The 26830-nt window shown below is 37.4% G+C and overlaps 1 protein-coding gene and 1 pseudogene across 2 annotated transcripts in view; one reads left to right on the top strand and one right to left on the bottom strand.

Moving 5' to 3' along the window:
* LOC127857843 (kinesin-like protein KIF9) overlaps positions 1-1957 on the bottom strand; it is a 31301-nt gene extending 29344 nt beyond the window's left edge. For both annotated transcript variants that reach the window (XM_052394529.1, XM_052394530.1), the window contains exon 1: positions 1813-1957. The gene's annotated coding sequence lies outside the window, so the exon portion shown is untranslated. The remainder of the gene's footprint in view (positions 1-1812) is intronic.
* A 6337-nt stretch (positions 1958-8294) lies between these two features.
* Positions 8295-26830, top strand: part of LOC127857222 (sodium bicarbonate cotransporter 3-like) — a 233355-nt pseudogene continuing 214819 nt past the window's right edge.

The following is a 26830-nucleotide window of genomic DNA, read 5'->3' as shown; positions in this document are numbered from 1 at the left end:
TAATAATTAACAAAACTAGATTTTTGAAGATGTCAAATAAAACTAGCTAAAAGAGGCCATGCTATATTTTTGGTAGACTCAGTTTTGAGCCCTAAATCTTGGCATTTTCCTTCGTGTTCCATTGTGCCTGGTTTACAATAAACCACCAGGTAAGCTCCATTGGTAGAGCATACTGCTAGTGTTCCAGGAATTGTGGGTTCCAATCCACTGGGCGCAACATGGTATTTCTAATGGTGTCAGTGGTGCGAGAAGTGGAGCCTGGAGGTTCACCTTAGGGGTAAAAGGGAGGAATGCAATGTGCTAGTTTTCAAGCGGTTGTGGGATTGTGCCCCAATAATGCGATTTATGTCATTAAACAGTATCGATTTACAATGTGTTTGCAATCTCACTGGCTATTATCAATGCTATTGACACTGATAGATAGCGGTTGAAGAATAACAGTGAATCTCTTTTTCAGAACTTTTGAAACATTTAAAATTACACTCACTGTTTTTTTTCACCATTTTGGGAATGGAGCCGGGTCCCTTTCGATTGGGAAAATTCGTGGCGTTTTGACTAAAATTGGGAAATTAGTGTTGTTGTTGTTTTGCTAACAAATGCTTCAAAATTGAGGATACAAGTGTGCCCAGTATTATATTTACTAAGGTTGATATTATATGGATGGGAGCTGAACAAAATATTGATCTAAAAAAAACAAAAACAAATTTGTTCCATTGGGAATTTTAAGCTACCTTTTGAAAATATATACTTTTTTCCATTGGGAAGGGAACCCGATTTTGAATGAAAAAAACCCACTGCACTGTGACCATTAGATCTGAAATTAAATTGTTTGGAATGTGTGTACATGAATGTTAGTGAAGAGATATAATTTGCAAAGTAAATAAACTTTTAACATGCAAGCACAAATTTAGCGCACACTCATGACTTAAAAAAGAATTTCTTCCTATATAATTCTATATTTTAAATGTTTTGGCTCTGTAAATATTACCAAACAATGAAGTAACTTAATATTTGCAAAGGGTCAAACTTGCTTTCCTACAAGATCATCAATTGAATAGTCAGTCTTTTATTTGTAATGCAGGGCTCAACACTAAGGCACGTCCGAACGACATTCACTGCTTGTACCTAGGTCCGGGCTAGCCAATGTCCCAGAAGCATGCCCGACCGGTCGTGTGTATTTTGAGAGTGATGTGTTCTATATCAATAAACTGCATTTTAAATAAGCTTTTCAAAGATGCAACAATCTTAATACAGTACGATCAGATGACAATTTAATCCAAGAGTGAAGTCGGAGACAACAAAAGGATAGTATCTCAAAATAGATTTGGAACCCCCTGATTGCAATCAAAAAGAGGCCGATAATTCAGAAAATCCCCGGCAGTTTTCCTGGTAAAACACGTCAGTACATATGTTTAAACAGAATTCCGCTAGATACAGTTTTTGATTGGTTTCCTTGTAGTGACGTGTTTTCTCGATAAAAATACGTTATAATCTAAAAGCCGGGATCGCCCAGGATCGTCCGGGGTGGATGAAGGCAACTCGCTATTAACACAAAGTTACTATACAAAAATAGCAAAATCACCTTTTCATGATCATAAATAAACAATGAAGCGATATGTGCATACTTTTTTCTAAAACAGCAGTGTGATGCAGCGTGTTCTAGCAAACTCATAATCATGATAATTTTAATGGCATTGGGCCGATTGGCAGACATAGTTAAGCTCGAAGTTCACCTGGCACAAAATGTTTCCCAGGACACTTCACGGGTAAATTCTAAATATAATAATGTCTACATATTAAGTTTATACTTACAGCAAAAACAAAGTCTTGAAAAGTGTCCAATAATGTTTCGTACTTGTACTAAAGTTTCATAAAAATTTATTGGATGCAAATTGATGTCCAATTTTGTTTTCACGTTGTTAGGCTGGGTGCGCATGCGCGAAATACTTAGGTTCCCAGCTTAAAAGCAATTTCAAAGCGTCACAGTTACATGCCGGGCAAAAGGAAAACAAATAAATCAGCCCAGGACAACTTGGTCATATATCCAATCGGGTCAATTTTTTTGAAGACATAGCACACCCAAACACATCGAGTTATATACCTCCATATACGTGCTTGACGGTAGATACTACATGCACAAGTATAAATTTATCCGACCTGGACAGATTGGTTTAATGGCCTATATCAGTAATTTGATCTTTATTCATTGCCCATGCCTTCGAAAAAAAAACAACGGCAACAAAATAAACCCATAAATATCTCATTTATTTTGTTACACTAGTGTGTATATGAATTATATAAACGTCAACTGAAATGAGTATTAACTAATGGTAAGAATAACATGACACGTATTACCACTAGGAAGTCTAATATAAAAAGTGCGGCATCAGAAAAAGGGTACTGAAAGAACGTTGGTGGAACATTATTTGACAATATTCAATTGCGCTTTACAGAGTTGTATAACTAAACAAGCTTATTTGTCATAACAAACGCAAAACAAACGCTTTTTGGTTTAGTTTTAAAGTGAAATTCCTTTTGAAAGTATTTCAAGTCCTTTGGGAGAGAATTCCACCACCTAGGTCCAATAACTCCTATCGACATATCAGCCATAATTGTTCAAGTTGAACGTTTGAAATGTTGAAGTTTTTATCATCGAGTTATCCAAAGACCTAGAGAACAGCTTATAGGTCTTTGAGTTCTCTAAGTCTGTATCGACCTTTGGCAGTTGTGAACAGCTCGCTGATGTACATTTAATTGAAGCAGCTTCACATTTACTTCTAAACATGAGCACGAGTATCTTGAACATTATATGAGCATATATAGGGGACCAGTACAGTGCCCTGAGGATGATCTCCTTGCTTGGTTGATAATGCGAAACATTGGCGACAATTCTGGCTGCTCGATTTTGAATTATGTGCACTCTGTCAATCTGATATTTTTTATTTGAAATGTAAAAAGTACCTTGCAAAAGTTTAGATGATAATAAATTAAGCCGTGCAAATGGACCTCTGCATATTTTTTGTGATAAGTGTCTACGAAATATTTTGAGCTTTTTCAATTGCGAACTAGCGTTTTGACATTTTCTGTTGATGTGCTGATCAAAACATGAAGTGTTGTTCATGTGTACACCAATTAAAGGTCTCGAAGATGATCTTAATTGTTCATTTTCCATTAGAACCAAAGACATCCAGTCAATGATGCCAGGTGAACAATTACTGACATGTTGTATTACTGATTCTTCATTTTGAGGATTTCCAGGTTGAATTTTGAATTTTAGTTTGTGATCGCCAGCGTAACTTACAGACCTGCTGGATATTTTTTAACACCCTTGTTCAGCGCAGCGAGAAAATGGTGAATATCACCATACAAATGGTGGTAGCTATAATCTATTTCACAATACAAAAAATGAGGGTTTGTTTTACTTTTGGTTCGTTGTACTGCTAAACTAACGTGGATACTTATCTCTTGTCAAATTTCATCTCTACACCGCTTATATTTTAACGTTGCATTTAACCACGGATCGGTAAGCTGCGAGAAAAGATTGCTGTTAATGATAACGGATACTACCGGTATATACAATACACAGAAGCAGTGAAATGTGTTAAGCTAGACAAATGTGATCCATAACTAAGTATTAATATGTATGTCTTGTCTACTTCCAGATCTTTGTGGACATACTTTAGACGATTAATAAATCCATATAGAGGAAGATAGAGACTTTATTTATGTCCACAAGAAAATCTAACAGTAATCATTATTACTAACATATTAACATTTATTAATATTAATAACAATATATTAACATTTGAAAATGGTGAAACTGACTGTCCCAGTTGACGGTTGCGAATGGGAATCACAGGACCTGGGGCAGAATTTGCTGCTGCGTTGACTGCCGCCCTCCAGATCCATGAGAAGAATGCCCACCCAGCTCCAACTACGGTAACACCCACCAAGATAAAGTTAGAATCGCCGAAAATTGGTACAGGATGTGATCCAGATCAGTGGTCTGCTTTCCAAAGACAATGGAACATGTACAAAGTGGGCATGGCGATCACCAACGCCATGATACCGACAGCCTTGTTTTATTGTTGTGATAGTGACCTCCTTAGAACAGACTTAATGAGAGATATTCAGGGTGACGTTTCGAAAATGCCAGAGAACGATGTTCTCAATGCTATAAAGAGACTAGCTGTAAAAGAAGAGAGCACGCTCGTCCATAGACTGAAGATGAATCGCATTGTACAGATCCCTGCAACTGGAATTCGAACATATCTCGCCTCGTTAAGGGATCAGGCGGCCTTATGTCAATACAAGGCTAACTGTAAAGAACCAGGGTGTGCGCATGTTTTCGATTACAGTGAAGAGATTATAAAAGACAATTTGATCAGGGGCATTGCTGACCCGGAAATTCTGTCTGATCTCCTCGGGGACTCGAAGACTGATAGGACATTGGACGAGACTGTTTCATTCATTGCACAAAAGGAGCAAGGCAAAGTAACAAAAAGTGCTGTTGGTGATTCGCTAGGTGCAGTAGGTAATTCACAACCTATGGTGTCAAATGAACAACCTGCTAAGTGATGTTGGGCATGTGGCGACCCATCACACGGCCAGAGAAATGACCGTAAGACTAGAACTAAACATTGTGAGGCGTGATGGTGGACCACAGTTCACGGCTGGTAAGACACAAGAGTTTCTACGCAACTGGGGCGTTAGACACAGACTTTGCTCAGTTGCGAATCCACATGCCAACTCTAGGGCAGAACTCGCTGTGAAGACTGTTAAACGCATGTTAATGGATAAGACATCGCCGACTGGGTCTTTAGACACTGACAAATTCCAGCGGGCTTTACTGGTCTACAGAAACTCGATTGATCCAGAAACAAAGGCATCACCAGCGCTCATTTGTTCGGCCGACCCATTCGTGATCCAATTCAGATACTGATGGGACGTTATCAACCACACGAGACTCGGAAGGAGTGAGAGGGCATTGGCAAAGCGCCTCTCCAGGGACCATGAAAAGTGGTCAGAACATACCAGGCGATTACCCACACTGCAGATTGGAGACAATGTGTTTATTCAAAATCTTGTTGGAAACCAGCCCAGGCGATGGGAGCGCACAGGTGTAGTGATTGAGGTGCGGCAATTCCACCAATATGTGGTCAGAGTTGATGGAACGTGTTGGGTCACCCTACGTAAGAGACAGTACATGAGAAAGTTCTCCCCGTTCTTCAGTAAACCAACGGATCCCCTCGCGAAAGCATTTGAGTCACAGCGTCCCAAATCGACATCTTTAATTCATGAACATGCACAACACCCTTAGTTGTTACCAGCACCTACTGTTATGGAGAAAGCAATCCATAATGCTACACAGGAACTGGCTCTGCCTCCACTACAACCAACCCTGGATCCGGCCATCGAGACTGGTACACCCCCACCAATCGAGGATGTACAGCCCGAACCGTCTACTCCAATGAACAGGGACACTGGAGGGACAAAGATACCACGAGCGCTCGCTAGGTTGCTACCACACAATACCGCAGGAGAAAAAGAAATATTACCCCCTAGGCGGCCTGGCCAAAAGTCTCATTTCACCGATGGTTGAAATGGCTGTGTGTGTTGACTTATAAACTGTTGAATGCCCAATAGTTATCATTTGTTGACTGTTTCCCGTTCGCGTGATGGGACCTTTAAGAGATGTGTTGAAATCATAATCATCATAATCATTTGCGTTTTATTCTTTATAATCATGATAATTGTTATACGTATTAATTTTCAGGAATCAGTTTTTCACGTACCCTCAAAAACTTACCCCTATGAAGGGAGATAACTAAGTATAAATATGCATGTCTTGTCTAGTTCCAGATCTTTGTGGACATCCTTTTCCACCTTCCACATTTAAATCTAGTCAATTTGTTTTACAGCATACCATACAAACTTTAAAGCTTGAGGAGGAGAGGATTCTTGTAATTTGTTACATTGTCTGATTTCTGTATAACTTTTAAATTTGTGCGATTTATGTAATTGAACTTGTTTTATTATGTTGTCATTATGGAAAAGTTATTCCATCCTTTAGACGATTAATAAATCCATATAGAGGAAGATAAAGACTTCATTTAATCCATTGTTAATACCTCTTTATTGTCCAAAGCCATCCTTTAAACAAATCTGAAGTATTGCACTCATGTGCATCATCACTTATTGTGATAAGGGTGTGGCTATAGTTGCTATCCTTATTATCTCAAACAAGTAATGCAACCAGCTAGCTAAGAGAATAAAACGTTATTTTAAGTACCTGTAAAACTCATACAAATAAATATATCATAATGTCATGAAAAATACTTAATATACCTTATCTTAAATAAACTAATGTTTACTCGAATGCATACTTAAGGAAATCTCTGGTAGACACATGAAATATGCCACTCAGAGTACTAATGTACCAAACATATTATTGTATCCGTATCCATTGCCTATTTTCTTAGCTGGCTTAAAGGTTTTAATCCCAAAACGGTCACTTGCCTTTGATCAAAGACTAAATGTCACAAAATATCTGGTTAAATGTTTCTGAGCTTTCATTTTTCATTTATTATCAATGTTTTCTTTAATCTGAATGCATTTACATGGCTTTTAACCATAACCCATCCACCAAAACATTGTTAAAAATCATTAAAAACAGTAACTCTAAATATACCGACCAAAAAGAGCCAACAGTCATAAATTAAAATGATCTTTTTCCCGCGATTCATTATTGACTGGAATTTATATAGTGACACTACTGTAAAATCGGCATCTACAGAGAGTTTAAATACTGCAATATCAGAAAAAGTGGGAGTAACATGGTGCGCATAATAAATTCATGCGCACTCCTAGTTGAATAGAAGCCTAACTTGGTCAATTTAAAGAACCATCAAGTTTCAGAGAATCAGATTGTATATTGATCATCAATGATAATAACCGCTGCAATGTAACCACAGGGTGCCAGTGCACAAGTATATAATATACGGGATTAGGATTGGTGCGGGAAGGTGGCTGTCCGGCAAGCGCCCCAATAAATGGTCGGTATGGTGTCCACCAATCAAGCTCAAATGCTGTCGGGAACGGGTTTTGAACACGGATCGCCTAGGTGAGTAGCGAGTGTATCAACCACAGCGCTTGTTCCAACTTTCGTGAGCCTTGTAAGTTTGTTTGTTAGAAGTAATGGGCACACTCCGGGTCGGTACATAACATAACCTCTGGCTCAGAGAGGGCCTCATAAACTTCGAAATACACACACAAACATTGGGGCGGGAAGGGGCAATGTCCGGTTAGCCCAGTGGTTGGCTCACGCGCTTCTCCCTTAGGTGATCCGGGCTCATTCCCGTTCCCGCAAGCATGTGAGTTTGGCTAGTGATCACAAACCGGACAGGTTGAGTATCCTCCGGCTACTCCATATTCCTCCAACAATACAAAGTCACACCTTACATTGCAACTAGTTCAGTAAGTGTTTGAAATTGCTTCAAATTGCAGCTGTCAAGCTTTTATTTAGAATGCGTCCCGATTTTCGTCAGTCAAGTAACTTGATGAGGAAGGAGCACTGGGATACACTGAAAAAACAATCTATTTATAGTCACTTATAAGATCTGTTCGACTAAATCCTGGGACCCGTTGGAAATAAGCTTTTTCATGTTTACATGTCTAAGCTTTACGGGTTATCCTGTGTATACATCATGTCGTAATCTTTTTTGGATCTGTTATAAATGGCGCCATTCATGTAATGCATGTTTCTGAATATGATAATAATGCAATCTATACGTTATTTATTGCATTGATTGCATTGAATTGTAAATTGCTTGACATGTATGCACAAATAATAAAACAAATACACTACGGATCCACACATAATGCAGCTTCAACAGGCGCGGAACATCATAACTTTGAATTACGCGCACACACGGGTCGGGGGGGGGGAGGCTTAACATTATGTATATATACATTATATTATAATTATATTTTACATTATATTCAAACAAGCGAAATAACAGTCTTGACTACGAAAAATGCCATCGATTTGTTATCTTAACCAAAATACTACTTATGTATTTCAGAACATATATAAGATAAAGAAAGGTTTAATTCAGTCAGATATTGAATATATGCTGAGTTGCCTGATTTCGATGGCTTCATTTATATGGAAAAAAATCGACAATTTGTATAGATACTTACTGATCAAAATCTGGATATGTCCCTTGAAAACCTATTGTACTTGTTTAGACCGATCTGACATGATGTTATATTTAGGCTGCACATGCGCACTAGTCCAAATTAAACAGCAAACGGACGTGAATGAAACAATCCAAAACAAAGGATACAATTTATGGGAAAAAAATGTTTATGCAACAAACTAGTATAATTTAAAGGAAATCGAAACCGGAGATTAATTTTACAAGGTATGTTTATGTCTAAAAGGACGTAAAACTCTGTAAATCGGCGATACATTGATATAAATTTTATGTTTATTGGATTTGGAATAACTCACTGATCAGAATCACCTCTTTGGGTAAAATAAGGTCAAGAATGCTATAAATAGGTCTCGTGTTTCAGGGTACAACTTTCCGAAAACTCGACGGTTATTCACCTACGCTTTGTTGTTCTTTTATTTAATTTTCAATTGTTGTCGCATTATAATGATTTGATAGAATAATACAATACCAGTCCAACACCATTAGCAATTATTGATACAATCACTGAATCAGAAGAAAAAACTTGTCTGTGAGTATGGCAGCTTGTAGAAGAGCTTAGAGCACTTTAATCTAAGAAGACAAAGATGTCATGGTTTGAAAATCTGTTGACAACTAATTATCCCCAAGCTTTTTGAAAAGCGTGGTGATATTGTGGTTATCTCCGTCGTCTGTCCGCCCGTCCTGGCCACTATCTCCTTCTACACTATTAGCACTAGATCCTAGAAACTTACACACATGGTAGCTATGAGCATATGTGTGACCCTGCACTAGTTGGAATTTTGATCTGACCCCAGGGTAAAAAGTAATGGGGGTTGGGGTGGGGCCGGGTCAGAGAATATCACTCATTTTTAGCTCATCTATTTTTTGAAAAAAAATTATGAGCTATTGTCATCACCTTGGCGTCGGCGTTGGCGTCGGCGTCCGGTTAAGTTTTGCGTTTAGGTCCACTTTTCTCAGAAAGTATCAATGCTATTGCATTCAAACTTGGTACACTTACTTACTATCATGAGGGGACTGGGCAGGCAAAGTTAGATAACTCTGGCGTGCATTTTGACAGAATTATGTGCCCTTTTTATACTTAAAAAATTGAAAATTTTTGTTAAGTTTTGCGTTTAGTTCCACTTTTCTCAGTAAGTATCAATGCTATTGCATTCAAACTTAGTACACTTACTTACTATCATGAGGGGACTGGGCAGGCAAAGTTAGATAACTCTGGTGTGCATTTTGACACAATTATGTGCCCTTTTTATACTTAGAAAATTGACAATTTTGGTTAAGTTTTGTGTTTAGGTCCATTTTATTCCTTAAGCATCAAAGCTATTGCTTTCATACTTGCAACACTTACTAACTATCATAAGGGGACTGTGCAGGCAAAGTAATGTAACTCTGACTGGCATTTTGACAGAATTATGTGCCCTTTTTATACTTAGAAAATTGAAAATTTGATTAAGTTTTGTGTTTAGGTCCACTTTATTCCTACAGTATCAAAGCTATTGCTTTCATACTTGCAAGATTTATGAACTATCATAAGGGGACCGTGCAGGCAAAGTTATGTAACTCTGACTGGCATTTGGACGGAATTATGGGCCCTTTATACTTAGAAAATTGAAAATTTGGTTAAGATTTATGTTTTGGTCCACTTTACCCCTAAAGCAGGGGTTCCGCTGCCGATCGCCATTGGCGCCAAATGGCGCTAAATTTTTAAATGTGGCTCCAATTTTTTAAAAGTGGCGAATTTCAAAAAATCGGTAAAATCCTATCCGAAAATGTACTGCGAGTCGAAAGCACGCGACCGAGCATCAGCGGCCAGCGTCTGTCAGTTGTAAATATTGATTTACGATGATGTAAGCGACCTACAGTGCAGAGTGCATTAGAAATCACCGAAGCGTGTAAGTGTTACAAACGGTGTTTTTACTGCTATTGTCAAGTTTTATGGGGGTTATTATCGGATTAACGGCTCCTTTATGATATTGAGCAATAAGTTAAGTAACTCGGGGACAAACTGTCACGACGATCAATAATTATAATGATTATTAGGGCCGCTATTTCTTTGTTAAAATCAAAACCATGGGGCTGGCAAAAGCATTTAATTCCTCCACATCAACAAATAAAAACTTGTTTCAACAGGTATTTGTGAGCATTTCTGTTTAATAGATTCATTATTGTAATGTTCTTGGAAGGATATAAATTGATTAAGATAACAACAATTTCTGAATTAAAGGGGCCTTTTCACAGATTTTGGCATTTTTTAACTTATTCATTAAATGCTTTATATCGATAAATGTAAACATTGGATCGTAAAAGCTCCAGTAAAAAATCAAGAATAAAATTAAAAAAAGGAAAAGAACATTGCCCGGACCATGTTTCGAACCAGTGACCCCTGGAGTCCTGCCAGAGTCCTGAAGTAAAAACGCTTTAGCCTACTGAGCTATTCCGCCGAGTACACATGCTGAGCGTATTTTAAACCTTATGTAAGCAATCTTCGTAGTTTCACAAAATTTAACGACAAAAACAGAACTCACCAAATTATTCAATCGTTTCGCGTTGCAACGCTTTATAATTTTTAGGTTTTAAAATCGTCAAAAGATGCATATAATGGCTCTATTAGACCATGGTAAATGTTCAGTATTACTGTTTCCTCACAAATATCATAACTAAAACGAAAATTTGCAAATCTGAAACAACTTTTTTCAATTTTGTCAATTTACCAAAGCGTGAAAAGATCCCTTTAAATATAAAACATTCACTCGATGTACTATATTTCGGATATGTTAAATTCGGACATTTAAAGATAGGGACATTTATGAGTTGGTTTGATGTTGATAGTTTGTAAAAATATGTTTTATGTTATTTCAGGCAACTAGAATGGATTGTGGCAATTATCTGGGCCTTTCTGTCAGGAAAAAGGCGTGAACAACAGTCATTTAATTAAACCTGGAAATCATCCACCACTCACAGAAAACTTGTTAACAACAGAAGCTGATGTATATCATGTCCAAATGACCAAATATAACTGTTAAACAATTTGAAGTGAGATGCTTTATTTTCTGATTCCCTTTCAAATGATGAACATTGGTGTGATTTTATGTTTAAATAATTACTTTCGAAACATTTATGCAGCATACTGTTTAATACATTGATGTTAACATTATTATATTATTTTGGTTATCCGTGTTGTTTATCAAGTTGAAAAAAATGTTATTTATATACAAATAAAGCTTATTAAGACTTATAAAGGTTATGACTTATGAAGGTACTTATTGTTTTCTTTATGAAATAACATACTTTTTAAAGTGATAATATAGTAAATGACAATAATGTAGTAAGGTTTCTTAAAATGATTGTTCTTATTAATAAGGTGGAATAACCAACAGTATTCACGCCGCGAAAAAGTGGCGACAACTTTTTTTGGGCCAGTGGAACCCCTGCTAAAGTATCATAGATATTGCTTTCATACTTGGAACACTCACAAACTATCATAAGGGTACAGTAAAAGGACAAGTTGCATAACTCTGGTTGTCATTGTTACGGAATTATGGCCCTTTTTTGACTTAGTAACTTTTAATATATGGTTAAATTTTGTGTTTCGATCCACTTTACTTCTTAAGTATCAAGGCTATTGCTTTCAAACTTCAAATACTTACATGCTATCATGAGGTTACTGTACCTGGCAACTTGAATTTTACTTTGACCTTTGAATGACCTTGACTCTCAAGGTCAAATTATTAAATTTTGCTAAAATTGCCATAACTTCTTTATTTATGATTAGATTTGATTGATACTTTGATGAAACTACTCTTACCTGACATACCACAATAGACTCCACCCAAACCATCCCCGTGCCCTCCCCCCCCTCCCCTCCCCCCCCCTATTTTTTTTTTTTTTTTTTTTTTTTTTTAAAGATCATCTCACAAATGACCACCACACCCTCACACTATACCACCCCCCCACCCCCCCCACCCCCCCCAATTTTTTTTTTTTTTTTTTTAAGATCATCTCGCAAATTACCACCACACCCTCACACTATACCCCCCCCCCCTCCCATTTTTTTTTTAAAACTGTTATGTTTGAAATACCGTCCAACCATCGCACCCAAACCCCCCCCCCCCTCCATCGCCCCCCCCAACCCCCCCCCCCCCCCCCCCCCCCCCCCCCCCGTCCGATTTTTTTTATTTTTATTTTATGTCCACAACCCCACACTATACACCCCTCTTCACTCCACTCCTCCCTCCTTTGTGATTGAAAATGAGAGTCCCTTCACCTTTAAAAAGAAAATAGATGAGCGGTCTGCACCCGCAAGGCGGTGCTCTTGTTTTAGGTTATTTTAACTTCATTAACTTCTTCATTTCTACACAGATTTACTTCAAATTGATACTGAACCTCTCTTATGACAATACGGTCAATCTCAACTATGCATGGCTTCTTTACCAGCCCTGGGGCGCCCCGCCCACATAGTCCACACCCACCCAAAATTGCCTTTTACTATAATTTCTTCATTTCTACACCGATTCACTTCAAATTGATACTGAACCTCTCTTATGACAAGATGATCAATCTCAACTATGCTTGGCCCCATTACCCACCCTGGGGCGCCCTGCCCACATAGACCACACCCACCCAAAATTGCCTTTTACTATAATTTCTTCATTTCTACACCGATTCACTTCAAATTGATACTGAACTTCTCCTATGACAATTCGGTCAATCTCAACTATGCATGGCCCCATTACCAACCCTGGGGCACCCTGCCCACCTAGGCCAAGCTCACCCAAAATTGCCTTTTACTCTAATTTCTTCATTTCTACACCGATTAACTTCTAATTGATACTGAACTTCTCTTATGACAATACAGTAAATATAAACTATGCATGGCCCCATTACCAGGCCTGGGGTGCCCGGCCCATATAGGCAGGGTTGGCACCAATCGACCGCCCCCGGTTTTAACCAGCGTTTTTTACCGGTTAAAACCGCCCCGGTCAATACTCCCGAAGTGGTCATTACTGGTCAATACTGGTCGATAGAACTTTACCCCCAATTTTAATTTATATTCCATGCCTAATTAAACAATATTGATAATATAAATTAAACATACATGTTGCCAATAATGTCTTAAGCTATTAATACCCATTATTTTATACCTGTTCATGCAATTTGTAGGCCAATCTCTCAAAATTTTGCAAATAAGTCAAAGTTGGTCAATTTGATTTTTCTGTTTGATTGACCTTTTTTTCAATTCTAATGAATTATGATGCTCAGATAATTCTGTGCTTGATTCAACAAGAACCTGTCAATTACTGTGTATGAGTTGTTCCTCATCCCCCACTGTCCCCACAGTCTTCTAACAGTCTTCTCACCTATACAGGTTGGGGCACCCAAAACTGATAATAGGGCCTTAAATGGCACCTTTTTGACACAATCCTTACTTGTCATGTATTCTTGCATTGATTTCTTTAAATACTTTTTAAACAAAATAGTGAAAAAAACTTTAATTTCTATTGATATAAGAATAAAAAAACATAATAAGAAATAATTATTAAAAGAAAAAAATAATTTAAAAGAAGAGTAGACCCACAATTGGAAAACATTATTTGTTGGCAAAATCAAGAACTTTGATTGTTTATTCATTTGAATACCAATTGAACTTTTTAATATGAAAGGGAAAAAACCCCTCTTAATACAGAAAGGAAACAAGTTAGAAGTAACTATTAAATTAATAGCGAGTACAATGTAATCTTCTTGTGTGAGTGATATGAAATAGCCTAAGGGCAGATTTGCTTAATTGTCAATATCAGAGACATAACACTGCATGCATTTTATTACCAACTAAGAGGCCAGATTTATAACCCTAGAATACACAAAAGTTCTGTTTGTCCATCTGCTTATCAAATAGATATATCAATAGATTAGTGAAATGTTATGGTACCTACAATAGTAATAATACAGATGTGATACACTGAGATAAAGATATTGCCTCAGTCCTTATGTATTTGAATGTATAAATAATAAAGAAGTAACTTTGTACAGCTTTAAAGATTTTTTTACAATAAATAACTCCGAAAAAAGTTTATCAATTACAGAATAATTATTGATTTAATATAAAATGGCTCCTTTGTAATGTTTAAATGCTACAATTTTCAATCGACCAGTATTGACCAGTATAGACCAGTAATGACCAGTATTGACCGGTTTTAACCGGGTATTGACCGCTGGCCGGTCAATACTCAATTGACCGGTCAATATGCCAACCCTGCATATAGGCCACACCCACCCAAAATTGCCTTTTACTATAACTTCTTCATTTTTACACTGATACACTTCTCATTGAACTGAACTTCTCTTATGACAATTTGGTCAATCTCAACTATGCATGGCCCCATTACCAACCCTGGGGCGCCCCTGGGTCAAACATGCGGCATGGGGATACGCGTCGGCCTCTGCCGCGCCATTTCTAGTTGTGTTTGAAATGTAGCGTACTGATTTCACTTTCACTTCCCTTTAAATAGAAGCTTGGTTACTTCAACGTATTATTCAGATTCAGTTGTTCAGATACATGTAAGAAGCATCCACTCAGATATGAATCATCCATATGCTTAAGGTTAATTTAGTGTATTAAACTCACAATTAATGTAAATTGATATGCAGTCGTGCCTGGTGACGTGTCCGAAATAAGCCAGCTTTCATCCTGTAATGGTCGCCAGAAGGGGCTCTTGTGGACCAACAATTGTTGCAGTCATGTTCCGGATATACTTGTTGGGCTTGTGCTCAATGTACTAGTAGGAGATGACTAGCAGTCTTCGGGGGCATTATTGTTAAAATGCCTGTATCCTGCATTTTGTGGCTGCTTGAAGGGTCCAGGTCTCGCAGCTGTAGAATTGGATTTAGACTAAGAAGGATTTGTAGCGCCTGTAAATGGTGGCGAAGCTGATGGAACTGCTTGCCAACAACCTGCTCAGTCTGGCCATTGCTGCTTGTCGCCATGGCAATTCTAATTCGGACCTCAGAGGTGCTGTTCTCTGCCCAGCTCTGAATCCAGCGTTCTCTTTGGCCAACAGTTCCTCTGCCTTACTTTTCAATAGACCAAGAATGATGCGTATGATGACTTTGCTGGGATGACTAACGAGGCTGATGGTGCGGTAATTCTGTCACAACTTGAGGTTGTCCTTTATTGGTAGGAGTATGCCCAGTGACTGGGTCAACTCCTTGGGCCACCTTTTCTTCTCCCAGATCTTTTGGCATAGTGCTGTCACTGCTGCAGTTGTTGTCTCTCCACCGTGCTTAATAAGCTAAGAAGGGACGTTGTCCACTCCTGGAGATTTTCCTGCCTTATTACTATGCATTGCCTCTTCCACCTCTGCCTTAAGTATGGACAGATTTTCGTTGTCCGCTTCTGGTATAGGATCGTTCTGAAGGAGACTGGAGTCTGGTTGTAGCAGGTAGTTGTAGAGGTTACTACAGTATTTATTGCACCAGTTTAAAAACAACAGCTAAATATTGTTACAAAGAAAATTTGATATAATCTAAGTGACATTTCTGTTGTATATATCAAAAATAACAAACATATATATTACATATAGTATCACAATTATAGCAGTGATTTTTTTTGCCCAAAATTACCGCCAATTAAGCCAATAAGATAACAATGTCATTTACCGTTAATTTCGTAGAACGAGTGCCGATCGAGCTTGTCGAGTCTTCACCGAATGACAACTGACTTACGAATGTTCGCGAATGTAGCCGAATACGATTTTACGTTGCTATCCACACATCTCCCTCTATATTGCGGAGGATACCGACGATAGTCGATGTATCCCGATTGTTAACGCCTGTTTTTACACACGTCCAAGATGTCGGCAAGCAGAGGAGAGAAGTTTGCGATGAGCAGCAAAAATGATAAAAAACACTTAAAATTAACAGCGGATATCACATGGTTATAAGGAGATAATTCAATATGTGTGTCAATTAACGCAAAATACTATGTTTGAGATTTTTTAGATGAACAACAACAAATATTTATTAGAAATGTTCACAGTGAATGTGCGTCACGGAAATCTGTGTTGGGAAATTGGAGTTCACAAAGTTAAAGCATTTAAGACGAGAACCGTTCGAAAATGGAAAGAGACAAACATAATCAGTGCCTTCCCCAGGAATTTGTTCAGGCGCCCCGGGGGTGGGTTCGGTCGGGGTGTCCCCTCCCGACGTTGATTTTTTTAATTTGACGTGTCAATTCACGTTCTGTGGTGCGTTATAACTCAAAGAAAAACAGCGTCAAAAGACGTCATTTGGTGCGCTATGACTCTTAAAAAAAATCCCCCATTCATTTAAAAATATTTTTTTTATATTGTTTAATTTTTTTTTAACTTTTCCGCACAGATAGTAAAATTCCGACTCGAACGATTCCCCAATACATCCGTTTCAACCCGACTCTATTACTGTATACTTACTATTTTTCAAGTTTCTATTTATTACCCGATAATCCCGTTTTTATCAATCTCTTTCTGGTAAATATTTACAATAAAGGCTTTCAGTCATAGGCGCTCGATGTCAATGTTTATATATTTTTATTATTATTTTGTTTTTGCATATTGCATATTGACCCACTTCCGTTGCCTCAGAAAATGGCGAGTGATTTACCTTGTCAATTTCTATGTACATAGTCGAACTTTTTTTAAGCAGACGTTTTGTCGGAAGATTTTTATTGATTTAGTATGTGTATGCATTATAATTAACAACGGGTAACTAAAAACAAAATAATAAAAAATAAATAAATATAAACATTGACATCCAGCGCCTGATCGTGCTTTCAGTTATTTCTTTAACACAAACCTTTCCATTTTTAAGTGACTATAGATTTGATGAAATATTGTCTCTGAATATGCATCAATCCCCTGACCTGTTGTGGGCTTGTTAAAACGCTCAATACACGCCATTTGTATGCAATAGACGCGACGTTGTACATGCTGCATAATTTTCGCGCTCTTTTTAATTGAGAAAAAGATTCGACACAAAATAAATTTGCACTGCTAATTTGAAGCAACAATATTTAACGTTGCGGTAACATTTACATTCGGAAGTGTGTTTCGGATTAAAAACGCGTTAACATCTACTCATGGTAATGGGTTTCGGATTACAAATTTAATTATTCCCATTTGAGATTCCAACAAATATTAACCGTTGCGTTATAAATTTAACGATAATTTGTTTACACACTTTACGAGTCGAATAAATGTTTTGACGGAATTATGCATGAAATTCACGTTGTCCACGAGGATCACGGCCGGTTGCCATCATCAGTCTTCTAACTATCGATTATCGGACGAAACATTTACAAGTGTGCGTAATTAATTCAACACAAATTTGTTATACCTGTATAGTTGGTGAAATAGCATTGAACTGAGGATGTCAATTGTGCAAGATATTAAAAGGTAAACAAATGAAATGTATTATTTTAGCTCCATTTAATACAACATTAACACAGCAAGAACACAAAAGCGTGTTTGTTAATATTTTTTAATGTTTTCACCATATCATATTTTACTTTAAAAAACATCCTGAATTAAATTCATACACTTAAAGAGATTATGATTAAATCATAATGGTACGTGTATATTGAAGAATCTATAGATTATTGCAAGTTTAATATGCATGTGGAAGGATATTAACTAAACGTTGCAAGAAGACATGAAAGCAACACTTTATAATATAAAAATGCTGTCAAACATGAACTTAGCAATTTTTATTCTGTTCTTATAATCATATTTATAATGTTTCCAAATTTCATGGTTTATCGCGCTATTTTTCCCAATTTCATGGTTTATCGCGCTAATTTTCCCAATCTAAATGCCACAGGCTGTAACAAAAAAATCAAAAAAAAAATCACTGTATAGTATGTGTCATTAACAGACATCACATTTTGTGTAAATATGCTGTAATGAGTTATGGCTTTATTGAGGTAGTCCTTAACTGAAGTTAATAGTGTAACTGTCCCAAAAGTGATTGATTGTTACAGTTGCTAAATGATGTTCATAATAATTTTCTGAAATACAGTACAGCCAAAGCGGAACAAACGTATTTAGCGATCCGCGGCGGCAAGGCGAAACGAGTCGATGCCGCGTCAGTCGTTGAAGCCGCGTCAGTATGCGGCGGCAAGTCGCATTTCGCCGCGAAACTTCGCATATGTCCGCCGAGGCATGCCGCTATCCGCGACATGATTCCGAGTCGATGCGCATCATGAAATAAAAAATCTTTTTAAAATTATTTGTTACATGCAGTTGTCAAATTTTGAAAGAACAATTATAATAATAATTAAAATCATAATAAATTTATTGTGCGCGGATTGTATTAGCATATACATGTAAGCATAGTTAATGTGTCTGGCCAATTAAGTTTGTTTCTCGCCCGTAGTGTATGTATTTCACACATAAACAAGGTCACGTAATTATGTTTTCGCACATACAAGTGGTCAAGGCTCCAGCATATGGTGGATTTATAAATTAATTGCGTGTTGATTTTGCTATTAAATTTAAGCTGAGAAAATTAGCAGTTTGAAGCCACATCAATAATCAAGACGGTGACGACGTATTTGTTGTTTTGTTAATTATCAGCTTATTATAACTATTGTTTGAATATGCGTATATAAACACGTTTTATTTTGTTCATATTATACAGTTAATATCGCTACTCTTACCCGATAATCCCGTATATTCCAGTTTAAAAGCAAATGCTGGTAAATATTTACGATACACAAACATTCTCGTTATTTCCTTAAGTATCAAATACATTTTGGCATTTGTTACTATTTATAGAGATGATGAAATAACGTCTAATCGGGGCGGGTTTTTTTCCACTGAACACGCGATTTACGCCTGACGTGATGTTCATGTATTTATACAACACAAAATACACCCAAACTTTCCAAACGACGTTCTACATGTCTGCATAATTTTCGCGCGCTTTTTATGAAACAAAGGATATTTTAGCACTGTTTATTTGACGCTAGAATTTGTCAAAGGTCGCGTTAGCATTAAAATTCGGAAGTGTGTTTCGGATTACAAATTTAATAATGATATTCGAACGAAACATTAACAGTTGCGGGTAATTAATTCTACGCTACACAAACATGTATGTACATGTATGTGGATATCTTTTCACTCGATCCGCCGCGTACGTATGCGGCGGATTTACTCCGCGAAAGTACGCGAGGTTAACACAGATTTGGCGTCGTTGCGCGGATCGATGCAGAGTGCCACGGCGATACGCCGCGTGAACACACGATTCGGCCGCCGCGTACTAATAATCTGGCCGTGGCGTAGCCGCGGATTATGTTTGTGCCGCGATAGCTGTACTGTATGTATTCTGTTGCACAGGAACCTTTTTTCTTGTCAGTACATGTCATGGTGGGACAGCAGGGGGTTTTCAGCACTGTCTGCGCCTCCGAAAACGGAGGCATTCCCAAAGCAAACGGACCCAATCCCAAACCGAAATTATAAAAAAATTATTCCAATAAAAAAAAAAAAAAAATTTTTGTGAAAGAAGTGTCTTATGACTTTTTTTACTAGTGTTTGGGTTTGGTAAAAAAATATGTGCTATAAGTTTTTGACTGTGCAGTTCTTATCTCAGAGTGTAACTGTAACTGAAAAACATAACTGCAGTACATGTACTTGTATAAACATTGAACATGCCCAATATTGCATGTGTTTATATAAAGAAGACAAAATAACAAATAAAAAAAAATTTATTTGTTAAACCACTGACTTATTTAAGCATGATAAATTCACTTTGTTTTTTCCAAAATGAGCCGTTTCATCGAAGCAAAAATTCCCAAAATGGACAATTTTGTCGATAAAAGAGTCCCAATTTGGTGAGACTCCTTTTCCCACAATAGGCAGAAAAAACCCTGGACAGTGGTCAAGTGGTAGGATGCTGGTCTTGGAACCGGAAGGTCCCTGGTTGAAATTCCGCTCAGACCACGGAATTTTCCTGAGCAAAACATTAATCCCACGCTTGCTCCTCTCCACCCAGGAGTATAAATGGGTACCTGTGAGGGAAAAAAGCCAATGTGCCGTGGCTGCAAACTGCGCCGAATGTAAACGGACGACTTATATCCCAGTGATTGGGGGGCAAATGTCTAAGTCAATTGAAGATTAGTCTAGTATCGTAAGGCCATAGAAAATAAATAACTAGATTCTCATCCAAATTTTGGGAAAAATTGGGGCGGGAGGGTGATTTTTTTTGTATTTTTTGTTTTTTTATTTTATGTGTCGGACCTATACACTGTAACTCCATTATAACGCTCTCCGTTATAACGCTGAATCCAATATAACGCGGAGGTTGCTTGGATCCCATTTTTTCTCCAACCTTCCATTCGATTTCTGATTTAAATCCATAATATGCAACTTCATGTATTTTCAGACAATTCAAAGATGGCGGCAATCACATGTTGATTGCTTTATTCAACCGTCCGTTGAACCGATTATAATCGCCTCGAGGTTAAACAACACCGACAGCTAATTGGTGTTAATCTGTTGTGTAATGTCAATAAAGGTGTGAAAAGCTCGCGTGTCAGTGTTTATTACATGTATTCCTAATCAGAGCGGTTCAGTGCGATAATTTCCATAAGATAAGTGCAAGCGGGATAGCTATACAATTAAAGTAATTCAAAACGATTGCAACATTCTTACTTTGATATGGTTGCAGTTTGACAATATTAAATGAGCGGCTGTGAAATATACTGCCTACTGTATAAAACAACTTTTTCTGTCATTTCATTATCATTCTAGTATTATGTCATTTAATCTTTCAGTTCGTGTATAAGAAATTAAATAATGCAGACGATTTATTTACATGCGAACGCAGTGTACAGGTAATTGTTAACAGAGTTTCACTTTCATTTTCGCGCTGTATCAGAAAGTCCCAGGGAAACACGTTTTTTGCATGCGTATGACGCAATAAAACAATTTTTTGTACATGAGTCGTATTGCATACAATCTAAATTTAAAGTCGCTTGTCCAATGAAAGCTCTGCCCCATAATGCACTGTACTCTCAACACTTCTGAAAATGGCATATATGCGTATGGTTGTGTTTACGAATTTCTTAAACATATATCGTCATTAATGTTCAAGATTATTATTTTTTAAGTGATGTTGCAATTTTATTGGATTATCGGATAAATGTGCACGTAAGAAAAGCGGTATGTATACTGTTATGGATACGATTCGGTTTATATGCATGTATTTGCGTCAACACAGCATGGCAATATACATGACCTATATCATAGGCTATTCTATACCTGTTTTTTTTATAGCGTCCTGCAGTAAATGAGCTCAAAACCTATAACGCGGATCCGTTATAACGCTGTTTCGCGGCTTGGACCCCATTGACCGCGCTATATTGGAGTTACAGTGTATATAAGTAATGATATGTTCACGTATGTGTTGGTTTATATACATAACACTTATATGTATGAATGTATGTATGTAAACTTATTTAGAATAAAAGAAATACATTATCAAAATTTTACTATTGTGTTTTATTTTACCCTTTTAACCCATTTATGCCTAGCGTCCTGAAAAAGGACATTGCGAACAGCGTAGACCCAGATGAGACGCCGCATAATGCGGCGTCTTATCTGGGTCTGCGCTGTTTGCTTAAAGGAATTTCTGTAAGAAATATTCTAAATATAGAAATAAATATACTAGACATCCTTAATTTTAGAAATAAATTGATCCAATTTAGAAGGATGGGAGAGTCCACTTGGCATAACTGGGTTAATATCATGTTAAACATATTACGACATTCAGTAAAACATTGACTAGACAATACATGGACAAGAACAAGAGTTCCGCGGTCGGAGATGACCGCATTGAAGCCGGATTTTTGATTTAAATGACAGGAAAGTACCTTTCGTGTTTTTGTCAATGCAATACTTAAATTACTGAAATATTGTTCAAAGGTCAAAATGAAATGTAAGTACTTTTCAAGGCATGAGCAAAGTTTGAGATTCTAGGTCCAAGCATACCAAAGTTACAACAATTTTAACATTTTAACATTTAAGTTCACAGTGACCTTGACCTTCAAATGAATGACATTGAAATGAATGACCTTGAAATGACCAGTGGTCATCTAAGTGTGCTTGCAAACCTTTACGTCAAGTTTGAGATTCTAGGTCCAAGCATACCAAAGTTATAACAATTTTAACATTTTAACATTGAAGGTCACAGTGACCTTGACCTTCAAATGAATGACATTGAAATGACCAGTGGTCATCTTCTAGTACTGGCCAATCTTTATTTCAAGTTTGAAGACTCTAGGTACAAGCATACCAAAGTTATAACATGAAATAAGAACTTTAACATTTTTACATTCAAGGTCACAGTGACCTTGACCTTCAAATGAATGACCTTGAAATGTCCAGTGGTTACTTACTAGTTCTGGCCAACCTTCATGTCAAGTTTCAAGACTCTAGGTCTAAGCATACCAAAGTTATAACAACTTTAACATTTTTACATTCAAGGTCACAGTGACCTTGACCTTCAAATGAATGACCTTGAAATGTCCAGTGGTTACTTACTAGTTCTGGCCAACCTTCATGTCAAGTTTCAAGACTCTAGGTCCAAGCATACCAAAGTTATAACAACTTTAACATTTTTATATTGAAGGTCACAGTGACCTTCACCTTCAAATGAATGACCTTGAAATGACCAGTGGTCATCTGTTAATCCTGGCCAACCTTCATGTCAAGTTTGAAGACTCTAGGTCCAAGCATACCAAAGTTATACCATGAAATAAGAACTTTAACATTTTTACATTCAAGGTCACAGTGACCTTGACCTTCAAATGAATGACCTTGAAATGACCAGTGGTTACTAACTAGTTATGGCCAACCTTCATGTCAAGTTTCAAGACTCTAGGTCCAAGTAGGGCTGTCACGATACGCCGTGAGCGTACCGCGGTATATCGTGGTACGGCAACACTGTATCGCGGTACGTACCGCGATATTTTACAGAATATGTATCTGTGAAGAAAACAGCAGAATAACAAGTTTTACAAACTTTATTAAACTCAATAATCAGAAAACACTGATATCATAGTATGACTAGAAACTGTAAAAGAAACTCTAATAAACTTGATAGAAGTAGTCATTGTTATTGTTCGCGTCTTTTTCTAAAATGTCCGCCACCTTGTTTACAATAGCTGTGACTACAATCTGTGTAAATCGAACGCTTCAAGGGCATGTTCAAAATGCGGAGTCAGCGTATTGAAAATCCGTAGCGTTCTGACTCTTCCTCGACTTATTCAGAATCTTAAGACAACATGATTCGGAAGTGCCATGCTTTGAACGATCGATATACTAAAGAAAGAAAATAAGAAATAGAATAAACATCTTTTGGATAATTATGAACTTATTTGCAATGGAAATCTGTCCCTAATTCCAAAAATGGTACGGACCCATACATTGCCGTATTTTAAACATGAAAGTTAAACATCTACAAGTGGAAGCGCTTGCTTGACCTGGATATTAACGGATTATTTATTTAGCCCTTTTGAACCGCTTCTACATTTTTCAAAACGATATCTATATCAAAATAATTATGTAATGTATTTATATCTGTGCTAATATAATAATATTAAAAAAACCGGTGCGGCAACGCCGTACCGCGGTTCGATTTTTTTCACAACATGCACCGCGATATACCGGTATACCGGTGAATCGTGACAGCCCTAGGTCCAAGCATACCAAAGTTATAAGAACTTTAACATTTTTTATATTGAAGGTCACAGTGACCTTGACCTTCAAATGAATGACCTTGAAATGACCAGTGGTCATCTGTTAATCCTGGCCAACCTTCATGTCAAGTTTGAAGACTCAATCTATAAGCCGAGATTTTTTCGAAAAAAATCCGGCTAAAAAGTATTAAATAAAATACAAAATTAAATTATTTGTTCAGTATGACTAGATATCATTGATTAATACATGGTATGCATTCAATAGATAGCATTTACTATTTTAAGTTCAGTTTGTATTAATTAGATGAAGATGTTGAGAATGAAGATGATACACATTTAATATGGGAAGTGATGATGGGCAGACGGGGATGAGAATCTAGGAATTTATTTTCTTTGGCCTAATCAGACTATTAACACATGCATTTGCATGTGTCATCAAGATAAGATGCGTTCTTCTTGAAGGTGATTACAGGTAATGTAATTTCAACATCAAAAGTATAACTTTACTACACTACGCAACCCGTGATTTTTGCAGCGATTCTCGCATCACCGCAATCGATGCAACTTGACAAATCGCGGTGATTCAGAGCGACAAGAAAATTTGGGTGATGTCTCGGCGACTCCACGGTGACCGTCGCGCGATGTATCTCGCTGTTACGCAATCATCGCGAATCACCGCAAATCACCGGGAACCGCCGTGGCTCACCTTTTTAAGCGAGTTACGTTGAGGGTAACACTAACATGTACATGTAACATATATGTATACACTTACATTATACATTGCAATAATAAAGCTTTTGTTGTTGTTGTATACAATGGGCGTATTAGCTAAAATACTCCTGTTCCGACATGAACTTGATGAAGTAATGTCGGAAGCTTTAACGGCTCCAAATTAATATAACAGCGCAGAATGATCATGCAAAAATTATTGAACATAACATGTAAACATTATTTAATTATATTCCAGGCCTGAATACACTACCACTTTTCAAATTCCATATTGTTGCCATATACATGTAGCACTGTCTAAATTGAAAGTTGCATAGTGTTTTGTCATTGGTCGGTTATATATACCTTGTTTCTCTATACATGGTATTTGATTTAGACAAAACTAATAATTTGGTAATTTACGAGAAATATGATATAAGTTTTTTAAATACGCTCGTCCCACATTATGCACTGTACTCTTAACACTTCTGAAAAATGGCGTAGTCATATGGTTGTGTTAATGAAATTCTCAAACATATTTACCGATATAAATGTTTAAGATTATTTTTTCGTAAGTGGTGTTGTAATTATGTTGGATTATTTGATAATTGTGAACATTAGAAAAGGGTTATGTATACAGTTATCGATACGATTCGGTTTATATGCATGAATTGCCGAATCATCGATGTCACCGATATCCACTGCGATCACGGCGAATCGCGGCGAATCACCGCAAAACTGAGGGGAATCATGGCGAAGATTAAATTGCTCTCGCGCGACGGCAGAGTGACGAATCACGTGAAATCGCGGTGATTTTCGACTCAAAAAGCAAACTGTCCGCCTTGACTCCGAAAATTAGGCAACAATCACAGGTCGCGTAGTGTATGTATTGAAGTGCCTGCTTTAATTGAATGATAAGTAATAATTTGACATTTCTCACATTTATGTAGGACCTTAATATGATTAAACTCAAGATATAGAAATACAACATGGTGTGGGGCCAAAGATATGAAAACGACTTGCAAAACATAATATTGTGCAAGCATAAATTTACATATCAAATGGCCATTTAAATTTGACTTCTGTGCCTTCCATAGGTGTTAAGTGCGTATATTAAAGTGTAAACAGCATCGAATAAAATCCAGAGCTTTGATGTTTCTGTTATGGGAGGCTTGATGTGTGTATACAACATATTTGTGCCTGGATTTTATTCACAAGTCGTTATCAAATAAGCATGCATTTGCACTGATTATCCCCACGCTTTTTGAAAAAAAGGTGGGGATATTGTGGTGATCTCCGCCGTCCGTCCGTCCGTCCGTCTGTCCGTCCGTCTGTCCGTCCGTCTGTCCGTCCGTCCTGGCCACTATCTCCTCCTACACTAAAAGCACTAGAACCTTGAAATTTACACACATGGTAGCTATGAGCATATGTGCGACGGTGCACTATTTGGAATTTTGATCTGACCCCTGGGTCAAAAGTTATAGGGGTTGGGGTGGGGCCGCGTCAGAAATTATCACTCATTTTTTTAGGTTATTTTACATTTACTTCTTTATTTCTACACCGATTCACTTCAAATTGATACTGGACCTCACCTATGACAATACAGTCAATCTCAACCATGCATGGCCCCATTCCCAACCCTGGGGCGCCCCACCCACATAGGCCACACCCACCAAAAATTTCCATTTACTATAATTTTTTCATTTCTACACGGATTCACTTCAAATTGATACTGAACTTTTGTTATGACATTAGGGTCAATCTCAACTATGCATGGCCCCAATCCCAACCCTGGGGCGCCCGCCCACATAGGCCACACCCACAAAAAAATTCCATTTACTATAATTTTTTCATTTCTACACGGATTCACTTCAAATTGATACTGAACTTCTCTTATGACATTAGGGTCAATCTCAACTATGCATGTTCCCATAACCAACCCTGGGGCCCCGCCCACATAGACCACACCCACCCAAAATTGCCTTTACTATAATTTCTTCATTTCTACACCGATTCACTTCAAATTGATATTGAACTTCTCTTATGACAATACAGTCAATCTCAACTATGCATGGCCCCATTACCAACCCTGGGGCGCCCCGCCCACATAGACCACACCCACCCAAAATTGCCTTTTACTATAATTTCTTCATTTCTACACCGATTCACTTCAAATTGA

This window comes from Dreissena polymorpha, chromosome 14 (genome assembly GCF_020536995.1).
Source record: "Dreissena polymorpha isolate Duluth1 chromosome 14, UMN_Dpol_1.0, whole genome shotgun sequence".
Taxonomy (NCBI): Eukaryota; Metazoa; Mollusca; class Bivalvia; order Myida; family Dreissenidae; genus Dreissena; species Dreissena polymorpha.
Note: the sequence above shows the minus strand (reverse complement) of the source record. Positions and strands in the feature narration are given on the sequence as shown.